This window comes from Bubalus bubalis, chromosome 4 (genome assembly GCF_019923935.1).
Source record: "Bubalus bubalis isolate 160015118507 breed Murrah chromosome 4, NDDB_SH_1, whole genome shotgun sequence".
NCBI classification, from domain to species: domain Eukaryota; kingdom Metazoa; phylum Chordata; class Mammalia; order Artiodactyla; family Bovidae; genus Bubalus; species Bubalus bubalis.
Window position 1 is genome coordinate 122224654 of NC_059160.1, and position 25970 is coordinate 122250623.

At 39.4% G+C, this 25970-nt stretch overlaps 1 pseudogene; it reads left to right on the top strand.

Moving 5' to 3' along the window:
* The window catches only part of LOC102390961, a 106307-nt pseudogene extending 89958 nt beyond the window's left edge, over positions 1-16349 (top strand).
* Positions 16350-25970: the final 9621 nt, after the last annotated feature.

Consider the following 25970-nt stretch of genomic DNA (forward strand, 5'->3'; position numbering starts at 1 on the left):
TTCTGCTTCATTGACTATACTAAAGCCTTTGACTGTGTGAATCACAACAGACTGTGGAAAATTTTTAAAGAGATAGGAATACCAGACCACCTTACCTGTCTCCTAAGAAACCTGTATGCAGTACAAGAAGCAACTGATAGAAACTTACATGGAATAATCAGTTCAGGGCCATTGCTCAGTCATGTCTGACTCTTTGCGATCCCATGGACCACGGCACACCAGCCCTCCCTGTCCATCACCAGCTCCCGGAGTCTACCCAAACTCCAGTGAATAGAGTTGATGATGCCATCCAACCATCTCATCCTTTGTTGTCCTCTTCTCCTCCCTCTTCAATTTTTCCCAGCATCAGGGTATTTTCCAATGAGTCAGCTCTTCGCATCAGGTGGCTAAAGTATTGGAGTCTCAGCTTCAGCATAAGTCCTTCCAATGAACACTCAGGACTGATCTCCTTTAGGATGGACTGGTTGGATCTCCTTGCTGTCCAAGGGACTCTCAAGAGTCTTCTCCAACACCACAGTTCAAAAGCATCAATTCTTCGGCACTCGGCTTTCTTTATATATCAATTCTCACATCCATACCTGATTACTGGAAAAACCATAGCCTGGACTAGACAGACATTTGTTGGCAAAGCAATGTCTCTGCTTTTTAACATGCTGTCTAGGTTGGTCATAACTTTCCTTCAACGGAGTAAGCATCTTTTAATTTCATGGCTACAGTCACCATCTGCAGTGATTTTGGAGCCCCCCAAAAATAAAGTCTACCACTATTTCCACTGTTTCTCCAACTATTTGCCATGAAGTGATGGGACTGGATGCCATGATCTTTGTTTTCTGAATGTTGAGCTTTAAGCCAACATTTTCACTCTCCTCTTTCACTTTCATCAAGAGGCTATTTAGCTCTTCTTCACTTTCTGCCATAAGAGTGGTGTCATCTGCATATCTAAGGTTATTGATATTTCTCCAAGCAATCTTGATTCCAGATGGTGCTTCATCTAGCCCAGCATTTCTCATGATGTATTCTGCATATAAGTTAAAGAGGCAAGGCAACAATATATAGCCTCGATGTACTTCTTTTCCTATTTGGAACCAGTCTGCTGTTCCATATCCAGTTCTACCTGTTGATTCCTGACCTGCATACAGATTTCTCAAGGGGAAGGTCAGGTGGTCAGGTATTCCCATCTCTTTCAGAATTTTCCACAGATTATTGTGATCCACACAGTCAAAGGCGTTGGCATAGATAATAAAACAAAAATAGATCTTTTTCTGGAACTCTCTTGCATTTTTGATGATCCAGCGGATGATGGCAATTTGATCTCTGGTTCCTCTGCCTTTTCTAAAACCAGCTTGAATATCTGTAAGTTCATGGTTCATGAATTGTTGAAGCCTGGTTTGGAGAATTTACTAGCGTGTGAGGTGAGTACAATTGTGTGGTAGTTTGGATGGTCTTTGGCATTGCCTTTCTTTGGGATTGGAATAAAAACTGACTTTTTCCAGTCCTGTGGTCACTGCTGAGTTTTCCAAATGTGCTGGCATATTGAGTGCAGCACTTTCACAGCATCATCTTTTAGGATTTGAAATAGCTCTACTGGAATTCCATCATCTCCATTATTTTGTTCATAGTGATGCTTCCTAAGGCCCACTTGACTTCACATTCCAGGATGTCTGGGTCTAGGTGAATGATCACACCATCGTGATTATCTTGGTCATGAAGATCTTTTTGTACAGTTCTTCTGTGTATTCTTGCCACCTCTTCTTAATACCTCTGCTTCTGTTAGGTCCCTAACATTTCTATCCTTTACTGAGCCCATCTTTGCATGAAATCTTCCCTTGGTATCTCCAATTTTCTTTCCCATTTTATTGTTTTCCTCTATTTCTTTACACTGATCACTGAGGAAGGCTTTCTTATCTCTCCTTGCTATTTTTTGGAATTCTGCATTCAAATGGGTATATCTTTCCTTTTCTCCTTTGCTTTTTACTTCTCTTCTTTTCACAGCTATTTGTAAAGCCTCCTCAGATAGCCATTTTGATTTTTTGCATTTCTTTTTTCTTCATGATGTTCTTGATCCCTGTCTTCTGGACAATGTCACAAACCTCTGTCCATAGTTCATCAGGCACTCTGTCAATCAGATCTAGTCCCTTAAATCTAGTTGTCACTTCCACTGTATAATCATAAGGATTTGATTTAGGTCATACTTGAATGGTCTAGTGGTTTTCCCTACTTTCTTTAAGTAAGACTTAATTTAAGTCTGAATTTGGCAATAAAGAGCTCATGATCTGAGCCACAGTCAGCTTTCAGTCTTATTTTTGCTGACTGTATAGAGCTTCTCCATCTTTGGCTGCAAAGAATATATCAATCTGATTTCTGCATTGGCTATCTGGTGATGGCCATGTGTAGAGTCTTCTCTTCTGTTGTTGGAAGAGGGTGTTTGTTATGACCAGTGCGTTCTCTTGGCAAAACTCTATTAGCCTTTACCCTCCTTCATTCTGTACTGCAAGGCCAAATTTGTCTGTTATTCCAGGTGTTTCTTGACTTCCTACTTTTGCATTCCAGTCCCCTATAATGAAAAGGACATCATTTTTGGGTGTTAGTTCTAGAAGGCCTTGTAGGTCTTCATACAACTGTTCAGCTTCAGCTTCTTCAACATTAGTTATTGGGGCATAGACTTGGATTACTGTGATATTGAATGGTTTGCCTTGGAAATGAATACAGATCATTCTGTCATTTTTGAGATTGCATCCAAGTACTGCATTTCTTGCCCACGGTAGTAGGTATAACAGTCATCTGAGTTAAAGCCACCCATTCCAGTCCATTTTAGTTAGCTGATTCCTAGAATGTCAATGATCACTCTTGCCATCTCCTGTTTGACCACTTCCAATTTACCTTGATTCATGGACCTAACATTCTAGGTTCCTATGCAATATTGCTCTTTACAGCATTGGACCTTGCTTCTATTACCAGTTACATCCACAACTGGCTGTTGTTTTTGCATCAGCTCTCTTTCTTCATTTTTTCTGAAGTTATTTCTCCATTGATCTCCAGTAGCATATTGGACATCTAACTATCTGGGGAGTTCATCTTTCAGTGTCTTATCTTTTTGCCTTTTCATACTGTTCATGGGGTTCTCAAGGCAAGAATACTGAAGTGGTTTGCCATTCCCTTCTCCAGTGACTATGTTTTGTCAGAACTCCCCACCTTAACACATCTGTCCTGGGTGGCCCTACACAGCATGGCTTAGTTTCACTGAGTTAAACAAGGCTGTGGTCCATGTGATTAGATTGGTTAGTTTTCTGTGATTGTGGGTTCAGCCTGTCTGCCCTCTGATGCCTTCTCTCAGCACCTACGGTCTTACTGGGATTTCTCTTACCTTGGATGTGGGGTATCTCTCGGCCACTTGCTGCTTCAGTGCCGTGCATGGACTGCTTCAAAATTGGGAAAGGAGTGCTTCAAAATTGGGAAAGGAGTACATCAAGGCTGTATATTGTCATCCTGCTTGTTTAACTTATATACAGAGTACATCATGCAAAATGCTGAGCTAGATAAATCACAATCTGGGAGAAATATCAGCGACCTCAGACATGCAAATGCTACCACTCTAAAGGCAGAAAGTGAAGAGGAACTAAAGAGCCTCTTGATAAGGGTAAAAGAGGAGAATGAAAAAGCTGGGTTAAAACTCAGCATTCAAAAAAAAAAAGATCATGGCATCCGGTCCCATCACTTTATGGCAAGTAGATGAGGAAAAAGTGGAAGCAGTGACAGATTTTCTTTTGTAGGCTCCAAAATCACTGCAGACAGTGACTGCAGCCATGAAATTAAAGGACTTGCGTCTTGGAAGAAAACCTGCAGCAAACATAAACGGCGTATTAAAAAGCAGAGACATTACTTTGCTGACAACGGTCCATCTAGTCAAAGCTATGGTTTTTCCAGTAGTCGTGTATGGATGTGAGAGGTGGATCATAAAGAAAGCTGAGTGCCAAAGAATTGATGGTTTCCAGTGGCGATGTTAAAGAAGCCTTGTGAGAGTCCCTTGGACAACAAGGAGATCAAGCCAGTCAATCCTAAAGGAAATCAGTCCTGAGTATTCATTGGAAGGACTGATGCTGAAGCTGAAGTTCCAATACTTTGGCCACCTAATGCGAAGTGTCATTTCATTGGAAAAGACCTGGATGCTGGGAAAGATTGCGGGCAGGAGGAGAATGGGGCAACAGAGGATGAGTTGGTTGGATGGCATCTCTGACTCAATGTACATGAGTTTGAGCAAACTCCGGGAGACAGCAAAGGACAGGGAAGCCTGGCATCCTGCAGTTCATGGGGTCACAAAGAGTCGGACATGACTTACCGACTGAACAATAACAATATAAGGTAATTTAGGAGACTGAACCAAATAACCAGTGTAAAGGGATTTTAGCACTTTGCCTCATTAGTGATGGCCATTTATTACTGGCCAAGGGACTATAGGGCAAAGTGAAAGTAAGTGTCCTTCCTGTTAGATAGAGCCCTTCCTGATGGGAACATGAAACAATGCTTAAAATCAAAACCACAATGAGATACCATCTTGCACTCATTGGATGGCTATTATAAAAACAAAGTGAGTAGAAAATAACATGTATTGGTGATGATGTGAAGAAATGGAAACCCTTATGTATTATTGGTGGAAATGTAAAATGGTGTGGCCACTATGGAAAAGGGTGTGTAGTTCCTCAAAAACTTAAAAACAGAATTACCATACAACCCAGCAATCCCACTTCTGGTTATTTACCTCCCACAATTGAGAGTGAGACCTTAAGAAGATATTTGTATATTAATATTCATAGCAGCATTATTCACAATACCTAGTAGGCGCTGAGTAGGTAAAAACCACCCAAATGTCCTCAAGATGAATGCTGTTATGAAATACAGAATTCAACTGAGTAAATTTTAAAGACCTTATTGATTTCACTCAATGGTCCATGACTTCTGCAGCATCCAGATAGGAAGGAGTTCTGTGGAGCTGTAGAAAATGAAAGACTCTTTCAGGCAGAAGGGAACAGGAACAAAGTTATACTAGCAAAATCAGACTTGTTTTGGCAACATCACTCTCCTTTAGGGGAGGGCAAGCGTATAAGGGGCAGATGACCTCACTAGTGCTGCTCAGGCGATTCCTGATTTTGCTATTGAACAGATTGTTGTAAATGGCTTGTAAATGATTTGGCTTCTCTAACATTAGGTTAATTTTTTAGTTTTTTCTTTTAAACCTGTTTTGACGTGTTTATGTTTAAATATACTATAAAGGAGGCCCTTGTTATATATGTGTTTTAACTATTGCAGTAAATGGTATTCTTTAAGTCTTTATTAATATTATAATTTCAGAATCCTTTGGCTGGTATAATTCCACGTACTCTTCATCAGATTTTTGAGAAACTTATTGATAATGGTACTGAATTTTCAGTGAAAGTCTCACTATTGGAAATCTATAATGAAGAGCTCTTTGATCTCCTTAATCTATCTTCTGATGTTTCTGAGAGACTGCAGATGTTTGATGATCCCTGTAACAAGGTAACTTGAGTCTTTTACAATGAAATGTCTCCAAATGTTAATGTATGATATTTTGAGAATTTATATATATATATATATATATATATATATATATATATCTTTTTAACCAATTTAATGGATGTTCTTCTGATATTTGGCCAAAGGGGAGTGATAATCAAGGGTTTAGAAGAAATTACAGTACACAACAAGGATAAAGTCTATCAAATTTTGGAGAAGGGGCAGCAAAAAGGACAGCTGCAGCAACTTTGATGAACGCCTACTCTAGGTAAGAAAGCCCTTTTTCCCCCCAGTGCTCCATTTTGTTTTCAAGAAGAATATTCAAACTTGGGAAATCAAATTGGGGCGTGTCAAGGTATGTGAGTCACACACCTGGATTGTGTGCTGAATTGCTTGCCTTAGCAATTGGCTTGAGATTTATAAGGAGAGCACCAATATTGGGAGAATGTTGAAAGGAGGAAAAAGACAAGTTGAACTTGAGCAGAATTATTAAGTTTTTTTAAGTAGAAGATTTCTTTTCCCAAATGAAATTATACATGGGAGCCCTGATTAAAATGTGGCTGGGGTAGTTGATTTGGCAGTGGGATACTCAGGGGCTTACCTCCTCAGCTTTCAGGAGATTTGCCCTGAGTACTTTTCTGGAGCCCCTAAGGATACTTAAAATACAGTTTGAAAATCCCTTATTTGAGTAAAGATTAGAAGAAAACCAGATGGCTTGTGTTTCTCCCCCTACCCCAAGCTTAATCGAGGAATAAATGACAAAATTTTATATATTCAGGTTGTACAACATGACTTTTTTCTTCCCAATGGCTTAATTTTAATGTAGGAAGACATATGATCACTAACAGAATACACATGATCACTAATACAGGCTTTCAAGGGGAGAAAGAGGCATAAGAATCCCTTATAAGATGAATCCCAGACTCTACAAATGCACTTACCAAATCAGAAGTGATTTTTTTTTTTCGCTCGTCTTTGAAGGAAACATCAGAACGTAATTGAAAGAGTTGTAGATTAGGAGTTAGATATTTGTGCTTAGTTCCAGTTCTGCAGTTAACTAAATATGTTACTTCAGGTAGTTAAACTTACCTGAACATCATTTTCCCCAAACTGCAAAATGACTTTGAGGTCTTACTCTCTTATAGTTGGACATTTCCACAATATGCTATAGCAGTTATAATTGTAGCTTTATATAAACATATGTGTATTTAAAGAGAGAAGAAAAATAGCATAACATGAAAGTAACCAGTATCATGGAATTATGGGTGATTTTATAATTTAATTTCCTATAATAGCTTTCCATTAAAAATGGAATTATAAACAAATCATAGAATGAAGTTTCCATTTGAATTAAATGTTTGGTTTATAACTTGACTTGATTTAGGCTTTGGAAGAATGAATTTAAGAAAATTTCTTTCTCTAAATAGTTTTCTCTGAAATATAAAATTCCCATTATTCTGTAAATTTGAATAATTTAAAATTTCCTAATTTTCACTGAAGACTGGAGTAAAGATATCTTCTTATCAATGTATGTGATAAAGAAAAGGAACATGATTCAGTTTTCCAAAATCAGAGTTGACTTTTATGCTTAATAGCATTAATTCTATTATCTTGAGTTAGGAATGGGCAAATAATGGTAGAAAAACATGAGATATATTTTATAATTCAAATCAATAGTTTATATTTTTCCCTGTGTCCCTCCCCTTTTCTGTTATTTAAAATAACTCAAATAATTTTGTAAAAATGATACTTATAAAATTTTCCAAGTCACATAAAAGTACAAATAAGAAAATTAGAAATTACCATATTCCAACCATCAATGACATTAACAAACAGAATGTTCTTCATCAGATATTGATACAGAAAGGAATGCTGTCTTTGGTTGTCTGCATTGTTTTTTATATCACTAAGATAAAAGTTGAGTGTCAGTATACAGCATAAGAAGGGCTTTGGAAAACCTTATAGTCTAGCAGTGATTACTTGTGGTGTTTCAGTGAACACTGCTATTTACTATTTGTGCTGTTCAGAGGAAGGACCTACCTGTCTCTGGTGACCTTCTCAAGGCAGAGCAATATACTTTTAGGACAATTGACACTGAGGGGGAGTGATCTGGTGGCTTGCCTGATGCTGTTTGAGTTTAAGGTAATTATGTATTTCAAGTGGTTCTTATAAATAGATCAATTGCAAGCCATCTCTTCTGACACACCAGGCAGCTGTTCAAACACTATTCCACATCCAGCTTTTGGAGGTGTCGGAGGATTCTAAGTCATTTAAGCTGTTTTCAGGTAAATTATTATTGGGTTCTTCTGTGCAGACAGCAGGAGCAAGAAAGCCAAAACTTAGCATCGTTCTATCCACTGTCTTCCAAAATTTTACTGATATCCTGTCTGATAATATCTTTCTCTACCCTGATGGATTTAGATCTTTCTTTGCTGTTTTCATTATGTTATAGAAAGAAAACAAATAATGGTTTGCATTATAACAATTGGGCAACTTGGTCTTGTTTTCTAGTCGATCCCACTCAGTTTTCTCTGTTACAATACATATGAAAGAAACTACAGTTGATGGAGGGGAGCTTGTTAAAATTGGAAAGCTGAACTTGGTAAGCATCAACTGTAATACTACTGTTCATTCTTTCAGTTTTTTTTTTTTTTTTGGTAGTTTTATTGAAGTATAATTGACAAATCAGATCAGATCAGATCAGTCGCTCAGTCGTGTCCAACTCTTTGCAACCCCATGAATCGCAGCACGCCAGGCCTCCCTGTCCATCACCAACTCCTGGAGTTCACTGAGACTCACGTCCATCGAGTCAGTGATGCCATCCAATAAAATTATGTATTTAAAATGTACAGGTAGCAGGATATCCTATCTCATGGCTGAATAATATTCGAGTGTGTGTGTGTGCATGCACATCATGTCACATCTTTATTCATTCATCAGTGGGTACTTAGGTTGTTTCCATACCTTGTTTATCATTAACAATGCAGAGAACGTTGGAGTGCAGACATTTCTTTGAGACAGTGATTTCATTTTCTTTGCATACATACCCAGAAGTGGGATTGCTAGGTCAAATGGTGGTTCTGTTCCACTGTTTCTTCTTTATCACCTCATAGAGCAGTTTGAAAATTGTGTATTTAGAGACAGTGCTTTTGCAGTCACTGTGTTATTGGTTTTGTAGTGGATTGTTATTTGTAGAAAATTATTTTACTGGCTATTTAATATCTTTATGTACAATATGAGAATGAAAGTCTTCTATTCCAAATCCATAGACTGAGGACTTATTTTTATTTTTAAAATTCAAGGTTGATCTTGCAGGCAGTGAGAACATTGGCCATTCTGGAGCTGTTGGCAAGAGGGCTCGGGAAGCTGGAAATATCAATAAGTCCCTGTTGACTCTGAGAAGGGTTATTACTGCTCTTGTAGAAAGAACACCTCATGTTCCTTATTGAGAATCTAAACTGACTAGAATCCTCCAGGACTCTCTTGGGGGACGTACAAGAACATGTATCATTGCAACAGTTTCTCCTGCATCTCTCAATCTGGAGGTAAGGTCTTAACTATCACTTTTTTTTTTTGGCTGTGCTGCGTGTCTTGTGGGATCTTAGTTTTCAACAAGGGATTGAACCTGGGACCTCAGCAGTGAACATTTGGAGTCCTAAACACTAGACTGCCAGAGAATTCCCTATCATGTATAATATTTTTAGAGTTAACTAATTGGCTTCATTCATTCTATACTGCAGTAAAAATAATCTGGACATTGAACGTGGTGGACACACAGAGGAGAACACCACTGAAAAATTGTCTTTCTCCTTGCTGGCAGTTTTCAATCTTAAAAAGCTAGTTACTTAGTTGTATTTTTCCAGTCTTCAAAGATAATTGCTGTGGTCATTAGCAGTGGATGGTTTAATTGAGGCCTTAGAAGTGGGTTAAGAGAATGCTACTGCTTTAGAGGCTGCTTGGAGATCCCTAAAGATAGGGCTGGATGTGGGGGTACAGGTAGGAAAACCAAGAGAAACAATAAAGATGGTAAAATCTGCTTTAATTTTACTGGATTATCTTCTTTAAACAGAATTAGAAAAGCTTTTGTAAAGTCTCTTAACTCCTCTTTCATTTTAAAAACTGTCTTTGTTGAGAAATGATTTGTATACTATAAAACTCACCCATTAAAAGTATATAATTAGGTGATTTAAGACGCTTACTCCTTGGAAGGAAAGTTATGACCAACCTAGATAGCATATTCAAAAGCAGAGACATTACTTTGCCAACAAAAGTCCGTCTAGTCAAGGCTATGGTTTTTCCTGTGGTCATGCATGGATGTGAGAGTTGGACTGTGAAGAAGGCTGAGCGCCGAAGAATTGATGCTTTTGAACTGTGGTGTTGGAGAAGACTCTTGAGAGTCCCTTGGACTGCAAGGAGATCCAATCAGTCCATTCTGAAGGAGATCAGCCCTGGGATTTCTTTGGAATAAATGATGCTAAAGCTGAAACTCCAGTACTTTGGCCACCTCATGAGAAGAGTTGACTCATTGGAAAAGACTGATGCTGGGAGGGATTGGGGGCAGGAGGAGAAGGGGACGGCAGAGGATGAGATGGCTGGATGGCATCACTGACTCGATGGACGTGAGTCTGAGTGAACTCCGGGAGTTGGTGATGGACAGGGAGGCCTGGCGTGCTGCGATTCATGGGGTCGCAGAGTCAGACACGACTGAGCGATTGAACTGAACTGAACTGAACTGACTATATTCATCGAGCTATGCAACTGTCACCAAAAATCTAAACATTTTTATCCTAGAAAGAAACCCTGTAACCTATTAGCAGTCACTCCACATCAGTTTCCATTTCCAGCCCTAGGTCACTATTAATCTACTTTCTTTAATCTATACCTTTGCCTGTTCTGAATATTTTGTATAAATAGAATCACACAATAAGTGTTGTTTCGTGACTGGCTTCTTTCACTTGGCATAATGTGTTCAGTGTTCATCCACATTGCAGCAGGTATCAGAACTCATTCTTTTTGTGAGTGAATGATATGGATATAGTACAATTTGTTTATTCATCAGTTGATGAAATTCTTTGAGTTTTTTTTTTTAAGAGTTTAAGACTAAAGCAAAAAAAATTATTGGATTAAATGATAGTAAAGTTAAAGACCCTGAAACTTGAAGAGTGAAAAATAAGGATGTTTTAAACAGTCCTCTATTGTATTTATTTGCTTAATTGGAGTATAGTTGCCTTAAGAACATTTCTTGTTTGGAAAGGTTGTGTATAGTAGTACTAGTGGGTAAATGTTTATATTAGATATTACCAGAAATTATTATGTTATTGTATAGTACATTTTGGGTAACAGAACTGCATTATTCTCATTTATCCTCATATCTTCAGTAATTGGCCTTTTCTTTTTATCACAGGAAACTCTGAGTTCATTGGAATATGCTCATAGAGCAAAGAACATGTGCAATAAGCCTAAGGTTAACCAGAAACTCGCCAAGAAAGCTCCGATTAAAGTAATTGTGAATTTTTATGGAGTATTATAAATTTGTTTGACAAATGTGAAAATGAGGAACTGAAATAGATCATTGTTTTTAAAAATTTATTAAATTACCTTTGTGATAAGGCTTTTCATTTAATGGTTTGAACAGAATACCCTGTGTGTTAAAATGCTTTTTCTAATACGAATAGATGACCTTACAAGCTCTATCCACTCAGTAAAAATTAAGCATATAATGGTACTTCAGTGCAGTTTTAATTAGTATTTCCTTAATGAATAGTGATATTCAGTATCTTTTTACATGCTTATTATCCATATGCATATCTTCATTTGTGAAATGTCTATTTAAATTCTTTGCCAGTTTTTAATTGGGTTGTCTTTTTATGAAGTTGTAAAGGATTGTTCATATTTTCTAGACACAATCCTTTATGAAATAGTTTTTAAATATTTCCTCCCAGTCTGGCTTGTCCTTTCCTTTTATTGGTAGTGTTTTTTTGTTGTTGTTGTTTGTTTGTTTGTTTCTATTGAGACAACTATAGGTTCACAAGCAGTTGAAAGAATACAGAGAGATCCTTTGTACTTTTTATTAAACTATACAGTAAAATCACTGAGGGACAGCATTAATAGCAATTCATTGGTCTTATTCCTCAGTTTTCCTGGCACTCAGGTGTGTGTGTTTAGCTAGCTCTGTACACTTTTGTTCTGGGTAGGTTCATACAGCCACTGCCAGAGTCAAGGTACTGAACAGTCCCATCTCAGCAAGGACTCCTCTTTGGCCTTTTGTAATCACTTCCTTCCCATTCTGACCTCCCTTCCATAATCTTTGCTATCCAATGGTCTGTCCTCTGTTTCTAAACCTTGTCATTTAAGAGTGTTATTGAATGGAATCATGCAGTATGTAAACTTTGGGGATTGCTTTTATCACTCAGCATAATTCTCTGGAGGTTAACCTGAGTGGTGCATATCAATGGATCTTTACTTTTTAAGGCTGAGGAATATTCCATATGTATATACCACCCGCCTGCAATGCAGGAGACCCCAGTTCAATTCCTGGGTCAGGAAAATCCCCTGGAGAAGGGATAGGCTACCTACTCCAGTATTCTTGGGCTTCCCTGATGGCTCACACTAAAGAGTTCACCTGAAATGCGGGAGACCTGGGTTCGATGCCTGGGCTGGGTAGACCCCCTAGAGGAGGGCATGGCAACCTACTCCAGTATTCTTGCCTGGAGAATCCCCAAGGACAGAGGAGCCTGATGGGCTACAGTCCACGGGGTAGCAAAGAGTCAGATGCAACTGAGCGACTAAGCACAGCACAGCACGGCACACGTATATACCACACATAGCTTGTTGTCAGATTCACCTGTGAAAGATATATGGGCTAATTTCATTTTTTTGCGACTGAAAATAAAACTGCTTTGATCATATTTGTTTATAGTAATTTGTGTACATGTAAATTTTCATTTTTCTGAGATAATTGCCAAAGAGTACAATTGTTGTGTTGTATGGTAATTAAAATTAAGTTTTCTTTTTTTTAAGCAACTGCCAAGTTGTTTTCCAAAATGGCTGGGCTTTCTCTTCTGTTGCAATGATTTATGTCTGTCCCTCACTCATACCACAGTTTTAATTACTGTCGCTTTATAATAACTCTTGGAATCAGACTGTTTAAAAGGAAGCTTATATGGGCAAACCTCTCTTTATAGAGGGTGTCAAAATCGTCAGGATCTGAGAAAAACTACAGTGATTTTTATAGTCATTATTTTTTAAAGGCCATGCTCTTTTATAAGCATTCATTTTATTTTAGACACTTGAATTTTTGAACCCTATTGCTATTATTCAATCTAAAAATATTTAACAGTAATTTATTATGATAAAATATTCAGTCATTGTTTAAAATTCCAGTTGTTTCAGTGTAGGCTTTTAATAATTTGTTTTAGGATCCAAATAAGTTTTACCATAAATTAGTAGTTGGATTTTGAGGCTTGATAGAGTCAGGCTTCATCTTATTTATATATTTTTGACCAAAATACTTCATAAATGGTGGTATGTTCTCCCACTTGGAAGCACATAATGTCTGGTTCTTTCCCTTTTTTTTTTTTTTTTTTTTGGTAAGGGATTGATTATATTCAAATGACCTGATCCACTAGTTGTTTAAGGGTTGCAAAATAATAATTTTTGAATTGTTCTTCCTTAGTTGAGCTGCTAGACAAACTCTATAAGGAGGAACATTCCCTCAGCTCCCCAAGGCTGTAGTTCTTATAGAAAAGACAGGACAAATGCTTGATTCATTTCCTTTGACAGTTTGGAGAATAACAGGTTGTTTTCCCAGCTTTCTTAATGTCATTATAAACTCATGGATTTAGAATATTTGTGCTAACAATTGTAGTTAATAACCTCACTGACGTTCCAATTGTTCCTTCTCTGGCCATTGGGTACTTTTTCAGTGGGTTCTTGAGTCTTTTTTGTTGATCTAGGCTTCCTTTGCTTCCTTCCTATTTTGTTTTACAAGATGTTCCAGGTTTATCTTGAATGTTTCTTGCCCCAATCCTGGAGTCAGACACCTCCCTAAGAAACCCTAGTTCGTTTTCATGTGAGATGAGATTTGGAGACCAACCTGGCTACTGGAGGTTGTTTTTTTCTTCAGAAGCCTGTATTTTTACAATGAATGAAAGCTATTGACTTTATTCTAACTATATTAATATTGAATGAAAAGTAAGGTTGTGACTTTTTAATCACATATTTTTGTGCTTTAAAAAAGATAAGAGGGCTAACTTTGTTTTATTTATTATAAATCTTCCCCAAACTGAATGAAAAAAAAAGGGAAGTGCTAAACTGACACAACATTCTTCTTGCATAGGAATATACAGAAGAGATACTGCATCTGAAACGGGATCGTGTTGCAGCTCGTGAAAAAAATGGAGGGTACAATTCTGAAGAAAATTTTAGGAAAGCCCTTGGTTATGGAAATTAATTTCTAAGAATAGGGAGTGTAGTTAGTAGTATTGTACTACCTTTGTGTGGCGACAGTTGGTAACTAGACTTCTTGTGGTGATCATTTTGTAATGTGTAAGAGTATCAAATCACTATGTTGTACACCCAAAACTAATGTGATATTGTAAGTCGATTATGCTTCAATTAAAAATTATTTACCTAAACTATATCATTCATTTAATAACAATGTTGCATCCCTCTTGTACATTTAATATAGGAAAGCATTTCAAATATCTCATCTACTTTGAAGAGCTATTTGCAATAAAAAACTGATATAGTTATCAAAAGACTGTTAGAATGAACTTTCGTCTTATACCATCTCAACTTTATCTTTTCCTTTGATCAATAGCTCTAGCAAATAGTTTGAGGAAATCTACCTTCTTAAAATTCTTTGTCATTTAAGCACAACGTGGAATAGAAGATGGTTGGTAGTTATGAAGGAACTAGAAGAATGCAAAGGACAGCACTCACTTCTGACACTTGCTAATCGAACAAGAAATCAGAGAGGCTCATTAAAGCAGACCAGAATTGTCTGGTGCAAAATGTCAGCAGTGTTAAAGCTGAGAAGCTGTGCTCTAGAGAAGAATCATTTATCTCATGAAGACTTTTGTGGTGGTGTGATAGTGATATGTGTTGGGGTGTGTATTGGGGCCTGTGTGCTGGGGGCAGGAGATTCAGTTGCTCTGTATACATACTTTAGTTTTCCAGGTTTTAGCCCCTTATCTTTACCTCTTCCTCCTATGACACCTGATGCTTTCACACCACAAGCCCCTTCAGGATTCTGCCTGTCTTGTTTATTATTCTTCATGTTCTTGATTATAGACACCTAGTTGTATCCCCTACCTCTGGGTTATAGTCCTCTGTCACCTTTGTAGCTTCTCAAATTTTATATACAAACATGTTTTTTCCCCCTGTAATCGGTAGGGATTCTCAGTTTCAAAATGGAGAAAACAAGAAAAACAGTCTGTTTATAAACCGAAGACAAAGAATACATTTGTTTTTTGCACTTTGTATCTATTGCTTATTGATACTAAAGCATCATTATCATGATAGTGATAAACAGTAGAGATGATATGTAACTGCCTCAATTGTGTTAGAGTAAATTTTCTAGGCATTAGGAAACAATATTCACTGTTAAAATCTTTTTAAATTTTAGTTTAGAGCTATGAGTGGAAAACCAACTGTTCAAGAGGAAGAAATTGTAGAATTGGTTGAAAAAATTGCTGCTGTTTAGGAAGAGCTAAATAGGGTAAGCATTCAAAACTGTATTGACTGTCATGTAAAAAGCAAATATTAAAAGGCAATTTCAGAATGTGAGGGACCAGATATTTTTTCTTTTTTTTTTTTCTTGCTGACCTCTAAACTAAAATTAAGTTGTATCACAGTTTTTATTTTAAATTATCTTTAATGATAATGAAGAAATGAGTCTTTTTTGAAGAAGTTATTCTATTTGACACATACTAATGCAGCATTTTAAGAAATTAACGAAATTGTGTAATTTAATATGAAAGCTGTATAGTGAATGCTGAGACATTTTCATCAACATGTTTATCAGGTGAGGAAAGCCAGATGTTGGGAGAAGCCAGATGTTAAATAACTAAGGCTGAGAGACCTGACCCTTCAGTGCCACCCTCACACTGGCAGTGTCGAAAGGAATCTGAAGAATTAACACCATTTCATTAGACCTGTTATTTGTTTTTGTTTGGTTGGCTGTGCCCCACGATTTGCGGAATCCTAATTCCCTGACCAGCGATCAAACCTGTGCCCATAGCACTGGACACGCAGAGTCCTAACCACTGGACCACCAGTACTAGTAGCCGTTATAGGAAGATACCAGTTACCATATGAAGTGCTCTAACCTACCGGGTAACTTGTTACAACTTTTATATGGAAATAATTTGTTTGGTTCTTTTAGTGTTATGAACTAGTCAGGTGTGTCAACAACCACTTCAGCATTTTTAAATTCTAAACCAAAAATGTTTCATGTGTTATATGTAGGTTACAGAATTGTTTATGGATAGTAAAAATGAACTTAACCAGTTCAAATCTGACCTGCAAAATAAGACACAGGAACTTGAAACCACTCAAAGGCATTTGCAGGAAATGAAATTACAGCTTCTTGAAGAAGAATATATCACCTTGGCTTTGGAAAGTACTGAGGAGAGACTTCATGATGCTGCCAACAGGGTTTGTCTTTTGCTTTTATTTGTAGTCGTGTTAAAGTTAAAGAATGGCTAGAAGTATTGACAAAGGAGGCAAGAATATACAATGGAGAAAAGACAATCTCTTTAACAAATGGTGCTGGGAAAACTGGTCAACCACTTGTAAAAGAATGAAACTAGAACACTTTTTAACACCATACACAAAAATAAACTCAAAATGGATTAAAGATCTAAATGTAAGACCAGAAACTATAGAGGAGAACATAGGCAAAACACTCTCCAACATAAATCACAGCAGGATCCTCTGTGACCCACCTCCCAGAATACTGGAAATAAAAGCAAAAATAAACAAATGGGACCTAATTAAAATTAAAGGCTTCTGCACAACAAAGGAAACTATAAGCAAGGTGAAACAGCCTTCAGAATGGGAGAAAATAATAGCGTATGAAGCAACTGGCAAAGAATTAATCTCAAAAATATACAAGCAACTCCTACACCTCAATTCCAGAAAAATAAACGACCCAATAAAAAAAATGGGCCAAAGACCTAAACAGACATTTCTCCAAAAAGACATACAGATGGCTAACAAACTCATGAAAAGATGCTCAACATCACTCATTATCAGAGAAATGAAAATCAAAATCACAGTGAGGTACCATTTCACGCCAGTCACAATGGCTGCGATCCAAAAGTCTACAAGCAATAAATGTGGAGGGTGTGGAGAAAAGGGAACCCTCTTACACTGTTAGTGGGAAAGCAAACTAGTACAGTCACTATGGAGAACAGTGTGGAGATTCCTTAAAAAACTGCAAATAGAACTGCCGTACGACTCAGCAATCCCACTGCTGGGCATACACACCGAGGAAACCAGAACTGAAAGAGACACATGTACCCCAATGTTCATCACAGCACTGTTTATAATAGCCAAGACATGGAAGCAACCTAGATGTCCATCAGCAGATGAATGGATAAGAAATCTGTGGTACATATACAGAATGGAGTACTACTCAGCTATTTAAAAGAATGCATTTGAATCAGTTCTAATGAGGTGGATGAAACTGGAGCCTATTATACAGAGCAAAATAAGTCAGAAAGAAAAACACCAATACAGTATACTAATGCATATATATGGAATTTAGAAAGATGGTAATGATAACCCTGTATGTGAGACAGCAAAATAGATACAGGTGTATAGAACAGTTTTATGGACTCTGTGGGAGAGGGCGAGGGTGGGATGATTTGGAAGAATGGCATTGAAACATGTATAATATCATGTGAAATGAATCACCAGTCCAGGCTCAAAGCATGATACAGGATGTTCAGGGCTGGTGCACTGGGATGACCCAGAGGGATGGTATGGGGAGGGAGGTGGGAGGGGGGTCAGGATGGGGAACATGTGTACACCCATGGTGGATTCATGTTGATGTATGGCAAAACCAATACAATATTGTAAAGTAATTAGCCTCCAATTAAAATAAATAAATTTATATTTTTAAAATTGGTCAAATTTAGAATGACACCACTTTATTTACAATCTTCATTTTTAAATTTGTATTTTATTTTTTAAAACAGTTTCAGAGATACACTGAAGTTGCAAGTCACTATGACGGACTATTCTTTTTCTGTATCGGTTGCAAATACATTGTCAACATTATGTCTGATTGTCCCTGAATACTTTAGTGTGTATTTCCTACAATATAGCAGACACTTAATCATAATACAACCAGCAATATCATGAAATTGGCATCGATATATTAGTGTCATCTAATCCTCAGATCCCGTTGTTTTGATGGTTGTTCCCATAACATCCCTTATGACATCTTTTCTGTCTTCTTTTTCTTGGTCACATGCTTCTTTTTGATTTATATTATCATTTGTGTACATATGTCTTATCTTTCAATTTAACTATAAATTCCTTCAGTTCAGTTCAGTCGCTCAGTCATGTCTGACTCTTTGCGACCCCATGGACCACAGCATGCCAGGTCTCTGTGTCCATCACCAACTCCTGGAGTTTACCCAAACTCACGTCCATCGAGTCTGTGATGCCATCCAACCATCTCATCCTCTGTTGTCCCCTTCTCCTCCTGCCTTCAATCTTTCCCAGCATCAGGGTCTTTTCCAATGAGTCTGCTCTTCACATCAGGTGGTCAAAGTATTGGAGTTTCAGCTTCAACGTTAGTCCTTCCAATGAACACTCAGGACTGATATCCTTTAGGGTGGACTGATTGGATCTCCTTGCAGTCCAAGGGACTCTCGAGTCTTCTTCAACACCACAGTTCAAAAGCATCAATTCTTCGGTGCTCAGCTTTCTTTATAGTCCAATTCTCACATCCATACGTGACTACTGGAAAAACCATAGCCTTGACTAGATGGACCTTTGTTGGCAAAGTAATGTCTCTGCTTTTTAATTATTTTAATAATTAAAATGACATATTTTAATATGTTGGTCACAACTTCCCTTCCAAGGAGCAAGAGTCTTAATTTCATGGCTACAGTCATCATCTTCAGTGATTTTGGAGCCCCCAAAAATAAAGTTAGCCAGTGTTTCCACTGTTTCCCCATAAATTTCTTACTAGTAGGATTTTCATATTCCATGCTTAGCATGATGGTTTATGTATAATATAATAATTACTAGTTAATTAAAGAACAATCTGAGAGTTGTACTATTTTTTGCTCTTGGTGTGGTTTTATCAATGAAAGAGATGAAAATGGTGAATGTCACCATTTCATATACTGTAGTTTTTGGAAAGTTCAGTGTAAAAAGTAATGCTGCTTTCTTAAATGTAATTTCAGAAATATGTATTCAAAGATTCAGAACTGATAACTACCTGAATAGAAGTTAATCATTACTATCCCAGAAATAGTTCATCGGATTTTTGTGTGATTTTTTTCAAACAATATTTTAAATTTAGTAAGTGACGTTTTGTCTTAGGCAGCCTCAATATGTTCGTTTCTTTCTTGTTAATGCAGTTTCAGAGGCTTTTGCCTCAGAAGCTGTTGGAGCTGCTGAAGCAAGTTTTCCCTTTCCCCAGGTCGCCTTGACCTTTGAATGCCCGGTGGATTGACTGGATGTGTGAACTTTCTTGTCCCAGTTCATTGATACCCAGGTGAACCCAAGACTTGGACCCAGTTGTAGTTTATGTATTTTGTGTGCAATGCAGAACACAGTTCTCCATGTTTTTCAGTTGTTAAAGCCTCTGTGTTTACCTGTGACTCACAGAAATGAGTTGGCAGCCATGTGACCACGTGTCTGTGTGGACCTCTGGGGCCCTTCCCATGTCCCTCCCCCCTCCAGCCTTTACAGCTGGAGCAGAGCTGCATTAAATAGGCTGAAGTTGTGTTTCTGCCTGAGATGAGGTAACTTTCCTGAACCTACCCTCCTTTCCTGCCCTTACATACAAGGCACAGCAGAGGGTGTGGTTCCAGCCACGCGAAACCAGTATGTGTGCCAGTCCCCAGGGGATGGGGCTCCAGCTGCACTTCTCATTCATCGTGTGTTATGAGGGGCAGCACCCCAACCCAGTGGACTGCAGTGGACATTGCATGTCTCCTCTGCGCTATTGAAGGTGTGGGGAGAGCGAGTGGACAGGCTAGGCAAGGCCAGCTCAGTGACACGTCCTGGCCCTTTGCAGGGTGCCCCCACCCCCGCCTTTCCTGGAGCACGCCCAACCCATCGCAGCTGCATCACCACCACTTCCTCTTTATCTGGAAAATCCTGTACTCAGCCGTAAAGAAGAACAGATAGTACACAAGTTATATGCTTTTGAAAATACTACTGTGGTGCAGGTGAAATAAACCCAGGCTTTCAGAAATTTATCTGTTATAAAATGTCAAGGCAAGTGTCTATTATATAAGTATAAATTAATATTGTTAGTCTTTACCTATTACAAAATAATTAAACATATAGATTTTAAAGTGTCTTTTTCCAGTTATGTTTCTTTTTACCAAGACTATGTGAAAATGTCATCTTAATGATGTCCAGTATCAGAGTGGCGTGAGATGATCTGTTTCTTTCCCCTTCGATATATAATCAGTAAAACATCCATAACTCAACAAAGATACCTCTGCTCAGCACATCAGGTCTCTGGAGAGTTCCTCGGATCTGTGCATCTGAAGGCAGGTAGGCAGGACACGTAGAGAAAGCGGAGCCTGAGACAGTGAAGGTGGTGCCTGTGACCCTGGACTGGCTGTGGGCTCAGCCCGCATCCCCGGGGAGCCTGGCAGCACTGGTCAGGCAGCTTGCATAGGAATTCAGCTTCCTGGCCACTGAAAGGCCTGGGCCATGGGAGCTGGGCATCAGGGACTCCAGCCGCCTGCCTCCTCATCCACCAGGATTCTGTCTGTGGACCCCAAACCCTGGACATGCAGGAGGCCCCAGAACGTGGTGGAAGTGACCCACATCCCAGTAACACCAGGAGCAGTACCCAGGTCACCTGCAACACCTGCAGAGGCCATGCAGGTGGAGACACACAAATGTATGCCACAGCTCCACCTACTGGAAGTAGAAGAAAGCGCTCTAATTCAGTTCAGTGCAGTTCAGTCGCTCAGTCCTGCCCCACTGTCAGTGACCCCATGAATTGCAGCACGCCAGGCCTCCCTGTCCATCACCATCTCCTGGAGTTCACTCAAACTCACCTCCATCGAGTAGGTGATGCCATCCAGTCATCTCATCCTCTGTCGTCCCCTTCTCCTCCTGCCCCCAATCCCTCCCAGCATCAGAGTCTTTTCCAATAAGTCAACTCTTTGCATGAGGTGGCCAAAGTACTGGAGTTTCAGCTTTAGCATCAGTCCTTCCAAAGAACACTAGGACTGATCTCCTTTAGGATGGACTGGTTGGATCTCCTTGCAGTCCAAGGGACTTTCAAGAGTCTTCTCCAACACCACAGTTCAAAAGCATCAATTCTTCGGCGCTCAGCTTTCTTCACAGTTCAACTCTCACATCCATACATGACCACAGGAAAAACCATAGCCTTGACTAGATGAACCTTTGTTGGCAAAGTAATGTCTCTGCTTTTGAATATGCTATCTAGGTTGGTCATAACTTTCCTTCCAACAAGTAAGCATTTTTTAATTTCCTGGCTGCAGTCACCATCTGCAGTGATTTTGGAGCCCAGAAAAATTAAGTCAGCCACTGTTTCCACTGTTTCCCCATCTATTTCCCATGAAGTGATGGGACCGGATGTCATGATCTTCCTTTTCTGAATGTTGAGCTTTAAGCCAACTTTTTCATTCTCCACTTTCACTTTTATCAAGAGGCTTTTGAGTTCCTCTTCATTTTTTCTGCCATAAGGATGGTGTCATCTGCATATCTGAGGTTATTGATATTTCTCCCGGCAATCTTGATTCCACCTTGTGCTTCTTCCAGCACAGCATTTCTCATGATGTACTCTGCATATAAGTTAAATAAGCAGGGTGACAATAGACAGCCTTGACGTACTCCTTTTCCTATTTGGAACCAGTCTGTTGTTCCATGTCCATTTCTAACTGTTGCTTCCTGACCTCCATACAGGTTTCTCAAGAGGAAGGTCAGGTGGTCTGGTATTCCCATCTCTTTCAGAATTTCCCACAGTTTATTGTAATCCACACAGTCAAAGGCTTTGACATAGTAAGTAAAGCAGAAATAGATGTTTTTTTCTGGAACTCTCTTGCTTTTTCCATGATCCAGCAGATGTTGGCAATTTGATCTCTGGTTCCTCTGCTTTTTCTCAATCCAGCTTAAACATATGGAAGTTCATGGTTCATGTATTGCTGAAGCCTGGCTTGGAGAATTTTGAGCATTACTTTACTAGCATGCGAGATGAGTGCAATTGTGCAGTACTTTGAGCATTCTTTGGCATTGCCTTTCTTTGGGATTGGAATGAAAACTGACCTTTTCCAGTCCTGTGGCCACTGCTGAGTTTTCCAGATTTGCTGACATATTGAGTGAAGCACTTTCACAGCATCATCTTTCAGGATTTGAAATAGCTCAACTGGAATTCCATCACCTCCACTAGCTTTATTCATAGTGATGCTTTCTAAGGCCCACTTGACTTCACATTCCAGGATGTCTGGCTCTAGGTGAGTGATCACACCATCATGATTATTTTGGTCATGAAGATCTTTTTGTACAGTTCTTCTGTGTATTCTTGCCACCTCTTCTTAATATCTTCTGCTTCTATTAGGTGCATACCATTTCTGTCCTTTATTGTGCCCATCTTTGCATGAAATATTCCCTTGGTATCTCTAATTTTTTTTTAAGAGATCTCTAGTCTTTCCTGGAGAAGGCAATGGCATCCCACTCCAGTACTCTTGCCTGGAAAATCCCATGGACGGAGGAGCCTGGTAGGCTGCAGTCCATGGCATCACGAAGAGTCGGACATGACTGAGCGACTTCACTTTCACTTTTCACTTTCATGCATTGGAGAAGGAAATGGCAATCCATTCCAGTGTTCTTGCCTGGAGAATCCCAGGGACGGGGGAGCCTGGTGGGCTGCCGTCTATGGGGTCACGCAGAGTTGGACACAACTGAAGTGACTTAGCAGCAGCAGCTAGTCTTTCCCATTCTGTTGTTTTCCTCTATTTCTTTGCATTGATAGCTGACGAAGGCTTTCTTATCTCTCCTTGCTATTCTTTGGAACTCTGCATTCAGATGCTTATATCTTTCATTTTCTCCTTTGCTTTTCTCTTCTCTTCTTTTCACAGCTATTTGTAAGGCCTCCCCAGAGAGCCATTTTCCTTTTTTTTTTTTTTTTTTTGCATTTCTTTTCCATTGGGATGGTCTTGATCCCTGTCTCCTGTACAATGTCACCAACCTCCGTCCATAGTTCATCAGGCACTCTATCTGTCAGATCTAGGCCCTTAAATCTATTTCTCACTTCCACTGTATAATCATAAGGGATTTGATTTAGGTCATACCTAAATGCTCTAGGGGTTTTCCCTACTTTCTTCAATTTAAGTCTGAATTTGGCAATAAGGAGTTCATGATCTGAGCCACAGTCAGCTCCTGGTCTTGTTTTTACTGACTGTATAGAGCTTCTCCATCTTTGGCTGCAAGGAATATAATCAGTCTGACTTCAGTGTTGACCATCTGGTGATGTCCATGTGTAGCGTCTTCTCTTGTGTTGTTGGAAGAGGGTGTTTGCTATGATCAGTGGGTTCTCTTGGCAAAACTCTATTAGCCTTTGCCCTGCTTCATTCCGTACTCCAAGGCCAAATTTTCCTGTTACTCTAGGTGTTTCTTGACTTCCTACTTTTGCATTCCAGTCCCCTATAATGAAAAGGACATCTTTTTGGGGTGTTAGTTCTAAAAGACCTTGTGGGTCTTCATAGAACCATTCAACTTCAGCTTCTTCAGTGTTACTGGTTGGGGCATAGGCTTGGATTACCGTGATAATGAATGGTTTGCCTTGGAAACAAACAGAAATCATTCTGTCATTTTTGAGATTGCATCCAAGTACTACATTTCAGACTCTTTTGTTGACCATGATGGCTACTCCATCTCTTCTAAGGGATTTCTGCCCACAGTAGTAGATATAAATGGTCATCTGAGTTAAATTCACCCATTCCAGTCCATTTTAGTTCACTGATTCCTAGAATGTTAACGTTCACACTTGCCATCTCCTGTTTGACCACTTCCAATTTGCCTTGATTCATGGACCTAACATTCCAGGTTCCTATGCAATATTGCTCTTTACAGCATCGGACCTTGCTTCTATCACCAGTCACATCCACAACTGGGTATTGTTTTTGCTTTGGCTCCATCCCTTCATTCTTTCTGGAGTTATTTCTCCACTGATCTCCTATAGCACCTACTGACCTGGGGAGTTCCTCTTCCAGTATCCTGTCATTTTGCCTTTTCATACTGTTCATGGGGTTCTCAAGGCAAGAATACTGAAGTGGTTTGCCATTCCCTTCTCCAGTGGACCACATTCTGTCAGATCTCTCCACCATGACCCACCCGTCTTGGGTGGCCCACAGGCATGGCTTAGTTTCATTGAGTTAGACAAGGCTGTGGTCCATGTGATTAGATTGACTAGTTTTCTGTGATTATGGTTTCAGCGTGTCTGCCCTCTGATGCCCACTCACAACACCTACCATCTTACTTGGGTTTCTCTTACCTCGGACGTGGGGTATCTCTTCACAGCTGCTCCAGCAAAGCACAGCCGCTACTCTTTACCTTGGACGAGGGGTATCTCCTCACGGGCTCCCCTCCTGACCTTGAATGTGGAGTAGCTCCTCTCAGCCCTCCTGTGCTCGCGCAGCCACAGCTCTTTGGACATGGGGTTAGTCCTCCCAGCTGCCGGCCCTGACCTTCGGCTAGGGGTAGCTCCTCTCAGCCACGCTTCTGTGCAGTCTGTCGTCTAAATGGCAGCAGGTCTAAACCAAATGGTGGCCAGACAAAGCAAAATGGCCATCAAAAAATCACAACACAGAACACAGTGTTAAAACACACACATATAAACCTGGCAGTCCTCATCAGACACTCCCTTAAATACAAGAGTACAGTCTCTCAGAAAACCTCCTATAGAGACACAGAACTTCAGATCCAAGTACTAACAGAGTAAAGGAAAATATCTCAGGTACTCAAAGATTTTAAAAGGAGGAAAGGAAGCCAGGTTGAAAGAAGAAGGGGGAGGAGGCGGGAGAGGGGAGCAAAAGGGGTGGCCTGACAGACGTCTCTTGCCACCTGCAGATACCCAGGCGTTATGGGACTTTACTCTGGGCCTCCAGAGAAGGGAGGACTGGAACTTGGCCCTACCAGAAATCAGACCAAACGAGAACCAGAATTCGAGTTCTCTGCCAAGAGGAGGTGATCAGTCTTTAATCCTCCACTCAGGCTGAGGCCCTCAACCAGATTTCTAAGTCCAGGACCAAGGGATTAGAAAGACGGGGAAGGATTAGGAGAGGAAAGAGAGAGGGAAGGGGAGAGAGGTCAGTAAAGTCTCTCTAATTACTGGACTTTTAAAATGTTAACTCCTAGTAGCTCAGCTGGTAAAGAATCTGCCTGTGATGCAGGAGACCCCAGTTCAATTCCTGGGTCAGGAAAATTCCATGAAGAAGGGATAGGCTACCAACTCCAGTATTCTTGGGCTTCCCTGGTGGCTCAGCTGGTAAAAAAAAAAGTCCTCCCACAATGCAGCAGACCTGGGTTCAATCCCTGGGTTCGGAAGATACCCAGGAGAAGGGGAAGGCTACCCACTCCAGTACTCTGGCCTGGAGAATTCCATGAACTCTATAGCCCATGGGGTCACAAAGAATTGGACATGCTCGAACAACTTTCCATTCTCTTAAATGTTACAATCAAGTTAAAAAAGCTTTACCTAAAGAAGAAAAGTGTTGCCCACTTCACATGTGCCTGCAGAGGAACAGCTCATCCAGCACCATGAAAAACCAAGATAACATTGTGTTTCAAAAAGGAAACAACAGTCCTCCAGAAAAAAAAAAAAGAAAGAAAACTTAAGGAGTATTATCCAAGTGAAAGATGATTCAAAATGGCCATTGTGAAGAAGCACAGGAAAACTCAGAAAGGCATTACAATGAGATCAGGAATAGTATTGCACAGAAGGAATTCTTTACCAAAGAGACTGAAGCTCTAAAAAACCAACAAACAAAAATTCTGGAGCTGAAGAACTCAATTAACAAGATGAAAAATTCATTAGAAAGTACTGGAAATAGAGCAGACCGTGTGGAAGAAATAGTGAGCTCGAAGATATAAATCTAGAAATGACTCAGATAGAAGAGAATAGAGAATTAAGATCTTTAAAAAGTAAGGAAATCCTACAAGAATTCTCTGATTCTTTTATAAGGGGCAACAGAGTGATGGGTACC